Source organism: Ahaetulla prasina, chromosome 3, assembly GCF_028640845.1.
Source record: "Ahaetulla prasina isolate Xishuangbanna chromosome 3, ASM2864084v1, whole genome shotgun sequence".
NCBI lineage: Eukaryota > Metazoa > Chordata > Lepidosauria > Squamata > Colubridae > Ahaetulla > Ahaetulla prasina.
The window spans coordinates 132078721-132092375 of NC_080541.1; positions in this window are offsets into that span (position 1 = coordinate 132078721).

Below are 13655 nucleotides of genomic sequence, written 5' to 3' on the forward strand. Positions count from 1 at the left end.
AAGAAGCAACTTAGAACTAAGGAGAAATTTCCTGACAGTTAGAACAATTAATAAGTGGAACGACTTGCCTGCAGAAGTTGTGAATGCTCCAACACTGGAAATTTTTAAGAAAATGTTGGATAACCATCTGACTGAGATGGTGTAGGGTTTTCTGCCTGGGCAGGGGGTTGGACTAGAAGGCCTCCAAGGTCCCTTCCAACTCTGTTGTTATATTATATTAAAATAAATAAATAAATAAATAAATTTATAAGGGCCGGTTTAGCTCACGCTGGTAAAGCCTGTTATTAAGAACACAGTAGCCTGCAATTACTGCAGGTTCGAGCCCGGCCCAAGGTTGACTCAGCCTTCCATCCTTTATAAGGTAGGTAAAATGAGGACCCAGATTGTTGGGGGGGCAATAAGTTGACTTTGTAAAAATATACAAATAGAATGAGACTATTGCCTTATACACTGTAAGCCGCCCTGAGTCTTCGGAGAAGGGCGGGGTATAAATGTAAACAAACAAACAAAAAAATAAATAAATAAATAAATAAATAAATAAATAAATAAATAAATAAATATCAAATTGACATTGCGGTCTAATACAAAGAGAAAAATTGTAATCTCCCTTTTATTACATTTGTAACAGACATGCATTTTTTTTCCTCCAAGAAAGATATATTCATATTTCAGGAAAAGTTGGAAAACTGCTCTGGAAGTCGGGGAGGAAGAGAAAAAAAACCTTTTTAGCTATGTTATGTGATTAGCCAACAAATTATCCCCACAACCACATTTTTCTAACACTATCTTGCTAAAATGATCACTCACATCTGGAGTGTCTTTCAGTGTGTGTTTTTCTTCCCAGTATTGAGAATGATTACGCATTTACATCACATCAGAGCAACAAACGCATAAACTCCATTTGAGAAACAGGAGATAACTTGCAAAAGCAGAAGCCACCGGTTTCTATCTCTGTTGAGTTTATTTTATATATTTACTCAGTTTCTTATACTGCCGATTAACAAATCTCCCAGCAGTTTAGTCTATCTTAATCCTTGATCTTGTTACTGCTAACTTGCATGTTTACCTCAGCGAGACAACTAGATATTGTTGGTAGGAATAAAGAAAGTAATTAAATAATATTTAATACTATCAGGCACGAAGTCTCAGCCTTGTTGACAGGCAGGCAACTATCTGAACAAGAGATGAATGGTCATGTACTGAAAGCCAGATGTGTACATGGCATCTGGCCCCTCCTTACCCTTCAATTAAGGTGCTGATGTCAGGTGACTTGGTGTGTGACATCCAGTCTCTAGTTCCATTTAGCTCTTGTTCTGGTTTTTGTTTCATATAGGATGCATGAAAGTGTTGCCTTGATTCAGACATTAAAATGTCTTTCTTCTTCTTCTTTTTTTTTAAAAAATTAATCTTCCAACATGCTTAAAAATTCTGCCTCCTCTTTTCAAGGTCCTATATTTAACTTTTGGGTCAGGGAAGAAATAACTCTAATGACTTTTTTTATTAGTGTTACAGCTTGCTCTTTAATGTAGCACTAATGTCACTCATGAAAGCATAACTCTTCTTAATTTAACTTCTCTTTATTTCAAGAGCAAAGAGATAAAGAGACAAGAAGTGATGGATGCATTTTATCAGATTATCTTGGGCTGTATGCCTGGAAAATTGGTGTTCATACCATCTGTGTGGCAAGGCTCTCTGTATTGCTTTCAGTAATAAAGTATTAAGTTGGATCTGTTCACCAAAGTGTTATTTTGATGCTCATATTCCCTGTTAGTTTTGCAGTGGTCTGAACAAGCTGTCTCAGAATGGAATGAAATTACACATTATCATTTCCAGTGTCTAATAATAGCTGGTACAATCTGTCTATCAATCAGATCAGCCATATTTCCTAATGAGAGTCAGAAAGAGGGAGGAAACTGCTGGAGGTAAAGAATTTATATTCCTAGTGTTCTACCTCCCAACAATTATTATTTCTGCTAATTCCCCCCCCCCCAATTCAGTACTGAAATGAAATATTACGAATGCACATAGAGCAATGATGCAAGGTCTGAAGATTTCATGATTTAAGTGTTGTGAAACTTAAGGGTCTCCCACCAGTTATTTGAAGTTATTCATGATAAGTGTAAGTCCACATTGTTCTGTTCCCATGCAGTCCTGGAAAAGGTGGATTATATAAACTACCTAGTTTGAAAATACTTCAACTGAAGAGAATGGAAAATTGTTCCACTGTTGATGGTGGTGGGGAGGTTAATAAGAATAACACTCCCCACTTAATTACCTGATCTGTATTTTAAGGCTATCAACACTCTGACTGGGGAAAAGATAGCTAGATCTATGTGTCAGCTTGGATATTTTCCATCCTGATCTTTCCCACATTGAGGTACTTATGCTTTAATCTCTTTTTGACTCTTTTCTAGGCAACCAAATATATATATTTATATAACTGCATTCTGAGATAATGACTGCATTTGATGAAAAGGTGTTAGTCCTTCTCATGATAAGGATTCCCAGCAGAAGGGCATAGTGGCCCTCTTCTTCCAGATAATCATGTTCATTGTGAGAAGATCAAAAGATGTGTACTTAAGAGTAATTGTATGTATCATTGATTACAAGAGGTCTATTAGAAGAATAAAAAGATAGCATCTATCTATATGTTCTTTGGAGGAAGAACCCTTTAAATTATTAAATAGTATTTTACATTATTAAATATTATTATCTGTATTTATTATGAATATTAATAGCAAAATAAATATGCATTCATTATATTAGGAATAATACGTCAGAATAAACCACTGCAAGTTTTATAGGTAGTATAACATGTTTAACATGATATGCACATAATCACTCAATAATATGTCGCGCAGAGGCATGGCACTCAAACTGATCTACAGTCTCTTGGCATTATACAATTTCCTGGTATTTCCTTTTACTTTCTCTTCTCTTAAAAGAAAACAAGAGGCTCATTAATAAGTTAAGTTAATTTAATAAAACAAATAAGAAATTTTTAATAGATTCGCAAAGCTTCTTTCAATTAACACATTCAGCTGAAAAGACATACCTTTAATGTTTTATTGGAAATGGGCCTAAACTTGTTATAAAGTTAGTTATAAATTCAGACTGATTTTTTTAAAAAAAATATTTATATTTCCATATCAAAGGACCTACTGTATCTGAAAATTACCAGTCCAATTACCAATTACCACTGTTTTTATTCTGTCTAAAGCTATCAATCAACTTTCAAGAATAATTAAATGTACTATTGTTCCAGAAATGATAATAACTTCTCAAACCTGTAAACCTTCAATCACAGGAATAATTTTAACATACTTTGAAGACATCTGAATTGCTCACAATACACAGTATGCATGAAAGGTGTTTCAGGTGTTCAGCTGGTAGCGGTACAGGAATCAAAAACAGAGCAAGAGTTCAAGAAAGAGTGATATTATTACCTCATTGGCAGTCTCTTTCAGAATGTCTAAGTTTGATTATCTTAGATACCACCAATATGACATTCCATGTAGCTCATGGCATCTATTACCCTTATAACATATGAAAAGTGAACTTTGAATTGACAAGAAATTTGGGATAACTTAGAAGATGGGTGGTATAGCTAGGTGTATAGCTTATACCCATAGAAAGTAATACAGCCAGAAATAACATTTCCAGAGATCCCCAAACATAATTCATGAAATAGGATACATTCCAAAACTCTTGTGTTCTCTCAAAGGCAAATGAAAAACTTATAGTGGGTATACTTTCAGGAAATTTTGAAATTACCAGGGGGAATACCTTCTGGCCACTATACCCTACCCTGAATGCTACCCTTCACATGGCCTATCCTTTTTTACTTTTTTCCCTTCTAAAATGTGTGTTAAAAGGCAGCAATACAGACTATAATTGCTGGCTTCTAGTATTCTGTCTCATCTAGAAGTCTAGCCTTATTTTGCCCACTTGTTCTGTGGAGGAGTGAGGTTTAGTCATTTCATGTTTCTCCATAATCCACACTCTCTCTCCCACTCCCGCCTCCTCTCTCTCTCTCCCTTCCTCCCTCTCCCTCCCTCTCCCTCTCTTTCTCTCACATACACACCAGGAAGGAAGATATGAAGAAAAATGGCGAAGGACTACAGCTATCATTTATTACTTACTTAAGATGTTTGTCATATTTTTTTATTTATTGTTATTCACACAGAGACATGTTTTGAGATGGGTGGCCATATAGGTTGCATACATATAGTACTTACAGTATATCTATGGTAGCTACTGTAAGTAGGATCTGCAACAAAAGCAATAGCAAGATAAAAGCATTCTAATTTCTACTGGTTTAGTACCCTGCCTTCTACAACAACAGCAGCCAAAGGACAATTTAGCACTTGCAGGCCCATCTTTTATGATTTTATTACATCTTCCATGAACTTGTTTAATTAGAAGTGTGTATTTTTCTTATCAGATAAGACTTACGGTAATAAGGATAGTAGGGAAAACTGCAAATGGTGTCATTCTTTTTACTTACTTAGCTTATGTGAGTGGCGGGCATGTGCGCCGGCTGTTCACACAAATGAAGCTGTGAGGGTGTGCATGCGACTGCCCCTCACACAAAATTATCCCTTCCACTCCCCTGGGCTACCAATCTGGAAAGGTTGGGGAACGCTGTCTTATGGTGCCCATTAATACCACACATTAATGTGTCTAACTTCAAAGATATTGTTAGAACACATCTGAGGTATCTTAGCCACCTGTAAAAACTAAAGCCTCAAATGGCATCCGGTTATAATACGTATTGTGCTTGTAAAGTAATTGTTTTCTATTCAGAAAATAGCCAAAGAGCCCGATGTTAACATTTGATGCTGGACACATTAGCTTCATGATGGCTCTTTCCCGAAAGGAGTGGAAAACTTTCTATGGAAATTTAAAAGACCAAAATTACTCACTCTTCATTCAAACTATATTGTTAAGAAGTTTCTGCAGACAAAAACACATGCAGATATACCACCCTGTCTCTCTAGATAGGTCTTGGCATATTCGGGTCTTTTCCCGTGTAAGGTTAAGAGTATCTTGGCGACATTTCAATGAGGTCTCACTCATCATCTTCAGGCTGGTGCTTTTGGCTTCGTGCTTGTGCGAGCAAAGCGTGGTTGGAGCTGCCATCTCTTTATAAATACTGGTGGGGAGGTAGGGAGTGTTGCTGTGAGTGGGTTGGTTGGCTATATGGTTGCATCTTGATTGGTAGATGGAGTGGGTGTTTGCAATTGGTCGGCTGTTTCGTAGCATCCTGTGTGGATGTGGTCCTAGTTTTTTGTGTTGTAATGACCTGGTTAATGAGCTGTGTGGAAGCATCCTGAGTTCTGGGAATGTGACCTCCTGTAGTGGTAATGGGCTTCCTGGAAATGTCCTGAGTTCTGGGAATGTGATCTCCTGAGTTTTGTGCTGTAACATCCTGGGTAGTAGGTTGTGTTGTAATGTCCTGAGCTTTGGTGTTGTGGCCTCTGAAGTTCTGTGATGTGATGTTCTTGAGCAGATGGCTGTGATGCAGCATCCCGGGTTTTGGTTTGGCTCCGAGTCCGAGGTCTTGTCATGTGTTCCTGTCGTGTGTCAGCTTGCTTTGTGTGGGGATCGGAGGGGGGAGCAGCAGCCAGTGGTGCCAGCATGGTCTGGCTTCTGGATGGTGGTTGTGTTTCGTCTGTGGGATGGGTTTGAGTTTGAATGTGGTGAGGATGATTGGTGATGGTGTTGTGTGTTATCCTGGGTCCGGTGTCAATTTTTGTGGCTCGGACTCATTTGTTGACTAAGGCTAGTTTCCAGATGTCTGGTAGGCGGGAGGTGGTGTCCCATTTGTTCATGTTGTGGGGGTGTTTCTCTATTTCAATGGCTTCCATAATTATTCTCTTGTTATAGTGTTCAGTTTTGGAAATTAATTTGGTTCCTTCAAAATCAATTTCATAATTTAATTTAATACAAACACAAACATGTGTGTGTGTGTGTGTGTGTGTGTGTGTTTTCATAGGTTTTCACAGGTATAGGTATGTAGGTCTTGGCATATTCGGGTCTTTTCCTGTGTTTGCAGACCAATCTGCAAACACCCACTCCAATCAAGATGCAACCACACAGCCAACCAACCCGCTCACAGCAACACTCCCCACCTCCACACCAGTATTTATAGAGAGACGGCAGCTCCGACAACGCTTTGCTCACAGAAGCACGAAGCTGAAAGCATCAGCCTGAAGATGATGAGTGAGACCTCGTCGAAACATCACCAATATACTCTCAATCTTACACGGGAAAAGACCCAAATATGCCAAGACCTATATATATATATATAGAGAGAGAGAGAGATACACACACAGAGAGAGACACACAAACAACATGCAACTTTATTTGGCACAAAAAAAATGTATGTTAGGAATGTATAAATTAAGTTGGCAAAAGTGGAGCTCCAATGCAAAACTCGACCCTTTAGGGTGCAGCTTCAGCACATACAGCACATCAAAAAGATCACAGTCTACATTGTAATGTTGCTTCTGCTATCTTGAACTCTCATAAATACAGCTGTGCAAATGACTCACAGTCTCTCTTCATCGTTAATTCAAGATGTTGAATCAATTCCATGTGAACTATCCATTCATGACTTGTCAGTTCAATTAAATCAATCAAATTGCCCATTCAAATTTTAGATATGCACTGTATGTATTATATGTCCCTTATGGAAGTCTTCCTCAGATTTGAATCTTCTACCAGAAGCTTGGATATTTGAGGGTTCTGCATAAGATTTTAGCTATTTTTAGCACTGAATTCTTCTGGACAGAGAGATCTGATCTCATTCCTGGGAATCTGTGGGAACTGTTCTCCAATAGGAGTCACCAACTTGAATGCTCCCACCACTACTGGGATCACTTTGACTTTGACTTTCCACATTGTCTCCTACTTCAGGCCCTGATACTTCTCCTGTTCCTCATACACCTTCTTCCTGATTTTATTGTCACTTGGCACCGCTACATCTATTACCACCCCTGTCTTTGGGTCCTTGTCTAATACCACAATGACTGGTTAATTAGCTAGTACCCAACTGTCTGTCTGGATCTGGAAATCTCACAAGATCTCAGCTTTTTTATTTTCCACAAGCTTCTGTTGGCTTTCCCATCTAGATTTAGGAGTATCTAGCCCAGATTCTATACAGATGTCCCTGTACAACAATGGTTGTGCCCTTCAGTGTATGCTATCCCTACCTGCATCTTACACCCTGCTACTATAAATATATGGTCAAGTATTTAGCAAACTATCTCAAGCACTCCTGATTTGAATTAAAGATTCAATTAAAACTTTTATTTCAATGACAACTTGATTGAATCAGCTTCATATAAAACTGTGAAACTGAATTCTCAAACAGCTCTGAGTTCAAACAGACATTAGAATGGAAGTGTGAATAAACAATAAAACTAGAACTAAATAAAAATTAGTGAACTGTCAACAGAAGGAGAAAAGAGAGAATCAATAGGAGAAAAAGGACATGTGAAAAAGAAAAAAAACATTGCAGATGAGGAAACACTATAAATAGCAATCCACTTTTGGGAATAAGATAAACTAAGAAGCCAAAACATACTAACTTTGTTTATACTTGGTAAATCCTGCAAACTGCAGTAACTAATTATAATAAAGAATAATGTTAAACTAGATATTTTGGTATATTTCAGTTGTTTACATATCTCAGTTGCATGGTTTTCCCCTCCTTTTTGCTATAGCATAAACTTGCAACCTCAGTCTTAAAATCATTAAATTGAACTGAACAGAGCTCAGTTCTTCAAAAAACTGTTCAAATTTATTTTGCCACAGTGTAAGGCTAATGGATCCGAGCTTCAAAAATCCATAGGACTACAAGGTAGAAAAGTGACTTTTGGTGTGGCACATAGACTTTGGTACCTCTCTGCAGTTTTGCCATGCCAATCACTTATCATTGGGCTATTTCTGAACAAGATGCATTGTTCTTCTGGAATAATACTAAACTTGTGCCAAAAAACTGCTCAGTCAATAGTTCAGCAGAGGAGGATTGCAGTGTGAAGTAGGACGAAGCTCTCTCAGTGCACTGAAAGTGCCCGCTTCATCCAGTGCCCTTTTCTTGTTACTTAGTAATAAACTGACTGTTTTGGAACATAGCCAAAACAATGTTTCTGGATCAGTGTTTCTCAACCTTGGCAACTCTATTTATTAAGTGTTTATGCCACCCATCTCATCGTCATGCAACTTTGGGAGGCCTTACAATGTGCATACTTTAACTTCCAGAATTCCCCAGCTACCAATTCTGGGAATTGAAATCTGCACATCTTAAAAGTTGCCAATGTTAAGAAATACTATTGTAAGTAGACCTGAGCCCATAAATAGTCCAGGTGCATCTGAGACCTGTTGCTATGAATAGTCTGTAAAAGACTGCAGGAGTAGACAAAATTTGTTGCCTTCCCATTGCCCCTTCCCAATAAAGTAAAATATATAATAGTTGTTCATAAAAATAGCAGAGCATTTGTAATCTACTCATCTGGGTTCATAGTTCATTCACATTTTGGACTTGCTTTCTATTAGACCTCTATTTTAGGTGTCTGCTTGTCCTTCGCTTCCAGGACTGGAACTGGGTGAGCTTATTCCTGGCATACATTGTTGGCACCAGGAGAGAAAATCTGTTTTCAGTCTACAGGACATGGATCTTCTGTACTCAGCGTACAGTACACCCTTGTTTTTTTTAATTGAAGAAGGTAGAATTCTTTTAATTCAGTCATCATGCTGTATAAGGACAAACATCTCATTCTGAAAATAAATGGTCCTGACTATGCAAAAGTTCCTTGGTCACTCATAAGGTTCACCCAGTTCTCCAAATATAAATGCCAGATGTTCTGCTGTCATGAATATCTTCAAATATCTTCAAATATCTTCAACTAATATCTTCAAAAGTTAGTTTATGAAAATGTGGGCTCCCAGGACCAAGTCCTTTGATCTTGCTTCAGAAGGCAGAATCTTGCAGAAAAGCTAAAACTGTGGTGATCCCCACTAAAACCTTGACAGCTATTGTTAAAGAAGTATCGTATAGCCAATATCAAACCAGCGTCCCTCATAAATGAGGGATTTAAAATAGTTCAGAAGCAACTTTGGATCTGTCTGAGTTCATAATATTGAATGGTTTGAAAACTTATTTCTGGCTGTCCACAGATTATTTTAAAAAAACAACACCCAAAGCTAGTTTTTACTTTTGCAATGCAATGTTCTGAAAAACTTGAGTGTATGTTATATATATAAAGGCATTCATCCTGCAGTGGATCGACAATGGATAAAATTATATATATTTAGCAGTGTGTGCATGGCTTAGTGGATGTTGTGTGATTTGGTGGGCATGGCAGGGGAAGGATACTGCAAAATCTCCATTCCCACCCCACTCCAGGGGAATCATACTGCAAAATCCCCATTTCCACCCCACTCTGGGGCCAGCCAGAGTGATATTTGCTGGTTCTCTGAACTACTCAAAATTTCCGCTGCCGGTTCTCCGAACTGCTCAAAATTTCTGTTATCCGTTCTCCAGAACCCGTCAGAACCTGCTGGATTTCACCTCTGATATTTAGATATATAGTCTATAAATATTATAGACTATAATAATAATATACACTTCCAATAGTGAAATAAAATTCAGGCAGGAAAATTGAACACAAAAAGTTTTAAGGATATTCAAGATGTTGGTTCCTTATTAAGAGTAAAATGAAAAAGCTGGGGGTGGGATGGAATGGGTAATTCTAGAAGAAGGCATACTTGATTGGTTGCTAAGCAGGAATACTCCATCCTGCAACATGAAAGAGAATTTTCCACTTGTCATTTGTTAGCATCCATACATCAAACCAATGTTAGACATGGTAATTTCAATAACAGGATAAAAACTTGACAATTCTATACCCATGTAAAAATTCCTTTATTTCAACACATCAGGACAATACAAGCAATAGCTTAAACACTAACAAACATTTAAAGGGTTACCATGTGTTTAAAACTTACCTTGCTGGAATGTAAACACATAAAATCTGCTCACAAATTAGAGATGGCTGCAAAGCTAATTTCTTTTATATAATAATATAAAATTTGTGTTTCTGGAAGGGGAGACTTTCTGGGGTTTTGTTGTTGTTGTTGTTGTTGTTTGTTTTTTTTGCAAAGAATGGGAGTCTCTTGCAGTGGCATTTAAACTGCTTGATACATTAGGAGTTTAATATTTGTGATGGTATCATTTACTCTAAATAACAAGCTTTAGTTGGAAAGAAAATATTTTGCTCTCCTGTACCAATATTATGAGCACTGAAATAATATTAACTCTTGCAGTTGTCTTGTTTTCCTTTGGGGTGGGAGAGACAGTTTTTACCACCTTATCTTAGGCCTTATACCCATAAATTTGTTTAATACAATCATTCCAAATCCGAGTTTTATGTAAATACAGAATACTTAGGTTCCAGGCTGCAAAGAAAAATAGGACAAGTGCATTCCTGCAAATTATGTGTTTAAATATATTTAAACTTTAAATTCAAGTTGCTCTACATAAATATTTGCACACAAGTTATGGACATGCAGAGAACAGAAATACGCTGACTTTCTAAAAGATAGACAACAATAATAAAACCATTCCTAGTTTGTGACAGCTATGCTATCTGTTCTCTCTCTCAACATTTAACAGAAAACGACATTTAACTTTCTTATATATCATCTTCCTTTCTCCCTCCCTCCTTCCTTTCCCTTTTCTCATCCATTACTGTATTTTTTGGAGTATAAGACACACCTTTTTCCCCCCTAAAAGGGGGTGAAAATTTGGGTGTGTCTTATATACCGAATGTAGCCCCCCACACCCTTTGGCCTCTGCCTCCCAGCAATTTACCTCCTTGCAGCAAGCAGCAAGAAGAAACAGCCCATTTCAGCACAGCCTAATTAGCACAAGTTGATTGTCCCTTGGATCAGCCTCCCGACTCTCAGCTGTTTTAGGCTGCAGGGATTGCCATTGCCTATTGCTGCGCGGGCCTCTGCTGCTTGCTGCAAGGAGGTAAATTGTTGGGAGCATATATTTTTTTCTTGTGCTAATCAAATGAAAATGAAAGTAAAGCAGGCTGTTTGCTGTTTGCTGTTTGCTGCAACAAGGCAAAATTGCTGGGAGGCAGAGGCAGATTTTTTTTTCTTCTTTTCCTCACCAAAAAAGGTAGGTGTGTCTTATAGTCTGGAGTGTCTTATACTCTGAAAAATACGGTATTTATTTTTAAAAGTTGCCTTCTTTCTTTCTGACACATTTCCAATGAGGCAAAAATATCCTGAAATCTCCTGTAGAACAATAGCACAATAACAGAAACAAAGCACATGATAATAATAAAATGGCATTTGAATGAAAGCAACAACAACAACAAAAAAAGATGCAACCACAATATAAGAGGAAGATGTAAGCTCCTCTCTTCTCTATTAGGAGAAGGCATTCGTAAGTTGGGAGTGCATGGGAAGAAAAACTAGATAGCAGAAGAGAAAAGATTAATCTTTTCGCCCTTGCAATTGTCCTTTTCCTCAACTTTTCTTACTAAATTCCCCACACACAGAGACAATCAAAAGCAGAGCAGAAAGGAAATGAAACAGCAAGGTTGATGGTGGCATGAGGAGAGATGGACATAGGGAAAATATAACATTTGTATATTGCTGGTTTACCTATTGTATTGCTAGTTTATCTACTTGATTAATAAATGCAAACATTCAGATGATTTTTCCAAATTACTTCAGGCAGAGAGAGATCGTATCCTCTATCCATCCCTATCATATACTAACAGAGCAATCTCTTCCATTCAGTCACATGGGAATTAATAAGGAAATTATGAGTACAATCTAAAATCAGTGAAGGAAAGCCTTACACTTTTCCCATATCTCTCACCCATCCTTAGTTAAGTTTTACTGACCTCAGGCATCAGCCATATTTTTTCATTCATTGCAAAGGAAAGAATAGAGTCCAGTAAAAAAATGTTTGAGCTATATCAAAACTACAGAAAGAGATTTCCCAAAAAAGGCAGGAAGTCTAATTTGTAGAACAACTCTACACACAATTAAACCATTGTTTAAAATCTGATCAAATTGGTGTTCTGAGTATTTCTGGTGAAGACAGATCAGGGTTAAGTGTCTATCGCATTCCATTTTAAATGAGGTTAAGCCACAAAAGGCCAGAACATTAACTTCCAAGTAACAAATTAAGGGGAAAATATTTGAGGACAGATAACAAAAAATATCTGGCCTTGGGTAGTTTTCATGAATTCATGTTTCAATAATTTAAATGTAGTTCAGAGATGAGCTGTTGAGTTCATGGTGTTCTCTGAACTTAGTTGTTTTCCTGAATATGTTTCATTAGCAGGATAGATAACATCCAAGCTCAGACCACATCAAGATGAATTCAAGATGAACACCCATCATGAATTTAAGTTCCCATGGGGTGAGCATGAATTTAAGTTCCCATGGGGTATTAAGATACTTTGAATGCAGCCAAATGTACATATCTGTATATTCCTCTTTCATTATTTCATTACATTTCTTAGGTTTAAGCTAGTCATTGCACCAAATGCATATTAACAATTGTCTGCTATTGTCTGATATATCAAGCTTTTGGATTCATGCCAGATAAATACTTTCTGTTCCATATCATTTTTATATGATTTTATTTATACAGTAGTTCAGTCCCATTCCGTTATGTTTGCTTTAATCTGTTGCGCATTTTAAAATGTCTCACAATAGGTAATTAAATATTTTGATAGTTAAACAAACTATCATTTGTTTTATATATATATATGTATATATATATGTATGTATGTAGGTATGTGTGTGTGTGTGTGTGTGTGTGTGTGTGTATATATATATATATATATATATATATATATATATATATATATATATATATATATATATATATATATGTAGGTCTTTGGTTACCAGGGTTTTCTCCCGCGTAAAATTGGAAGTGTCTTGGCGACGTTTCGACGAAGTCTCATTCGTCATCTTCAGGCTTCAGCTTCGTGCTTCTGGGAGCAATGTGTGATTGCAGCTGTTTCTTCCTTTTTAACTGCTAGTGGGGGTTTGAACTGATTGGGTGGGAGCTTGGCTGTGCTCTGATTGGATGGGATTTTTTTGTGCTCTGATTGGATGGGGGTGTGTCCTGTTTGGGTGGCGGCTTGGTTGTGCTCAGATTAGTCTGAGTTGCAGGGGGATTTGAGCTGGTGAGCTGCATTGCTGTTGTTTGGCTTCGTGGTCGTGCTACATCTTCATAGTGGGTGTCAGTCTGCTGTATGTATGGATTGGAGGGGTTTGAAATGGCTAATGTTGCAGCTGCAGTCTGGCTTCTGGTCCTTGGTCATGCTTCCTGATCAGTGTGGGTTTGGGTCTGCTTTCTGGGTGGATGTGTGGTGGTGACATCCTGTGTGGACCTCGTGAATGTGGGTCTGGTCAGAAAACAAATATATATATATATGGAAATGTCTTGGCAACGTTTCAACGAAGTCTCATTCGTCATCTTCAGGCTTCAGCTTCGTGCTTCTGGGAGCAATGTGTGATTGCAGCTGTTTCTTCCTTTTAACTGCTAGTGGGGGTTTGAACTGATTGGGTGGGAGCTTGGCTGTGTTCTGATTGGATGGAGGTTTTTT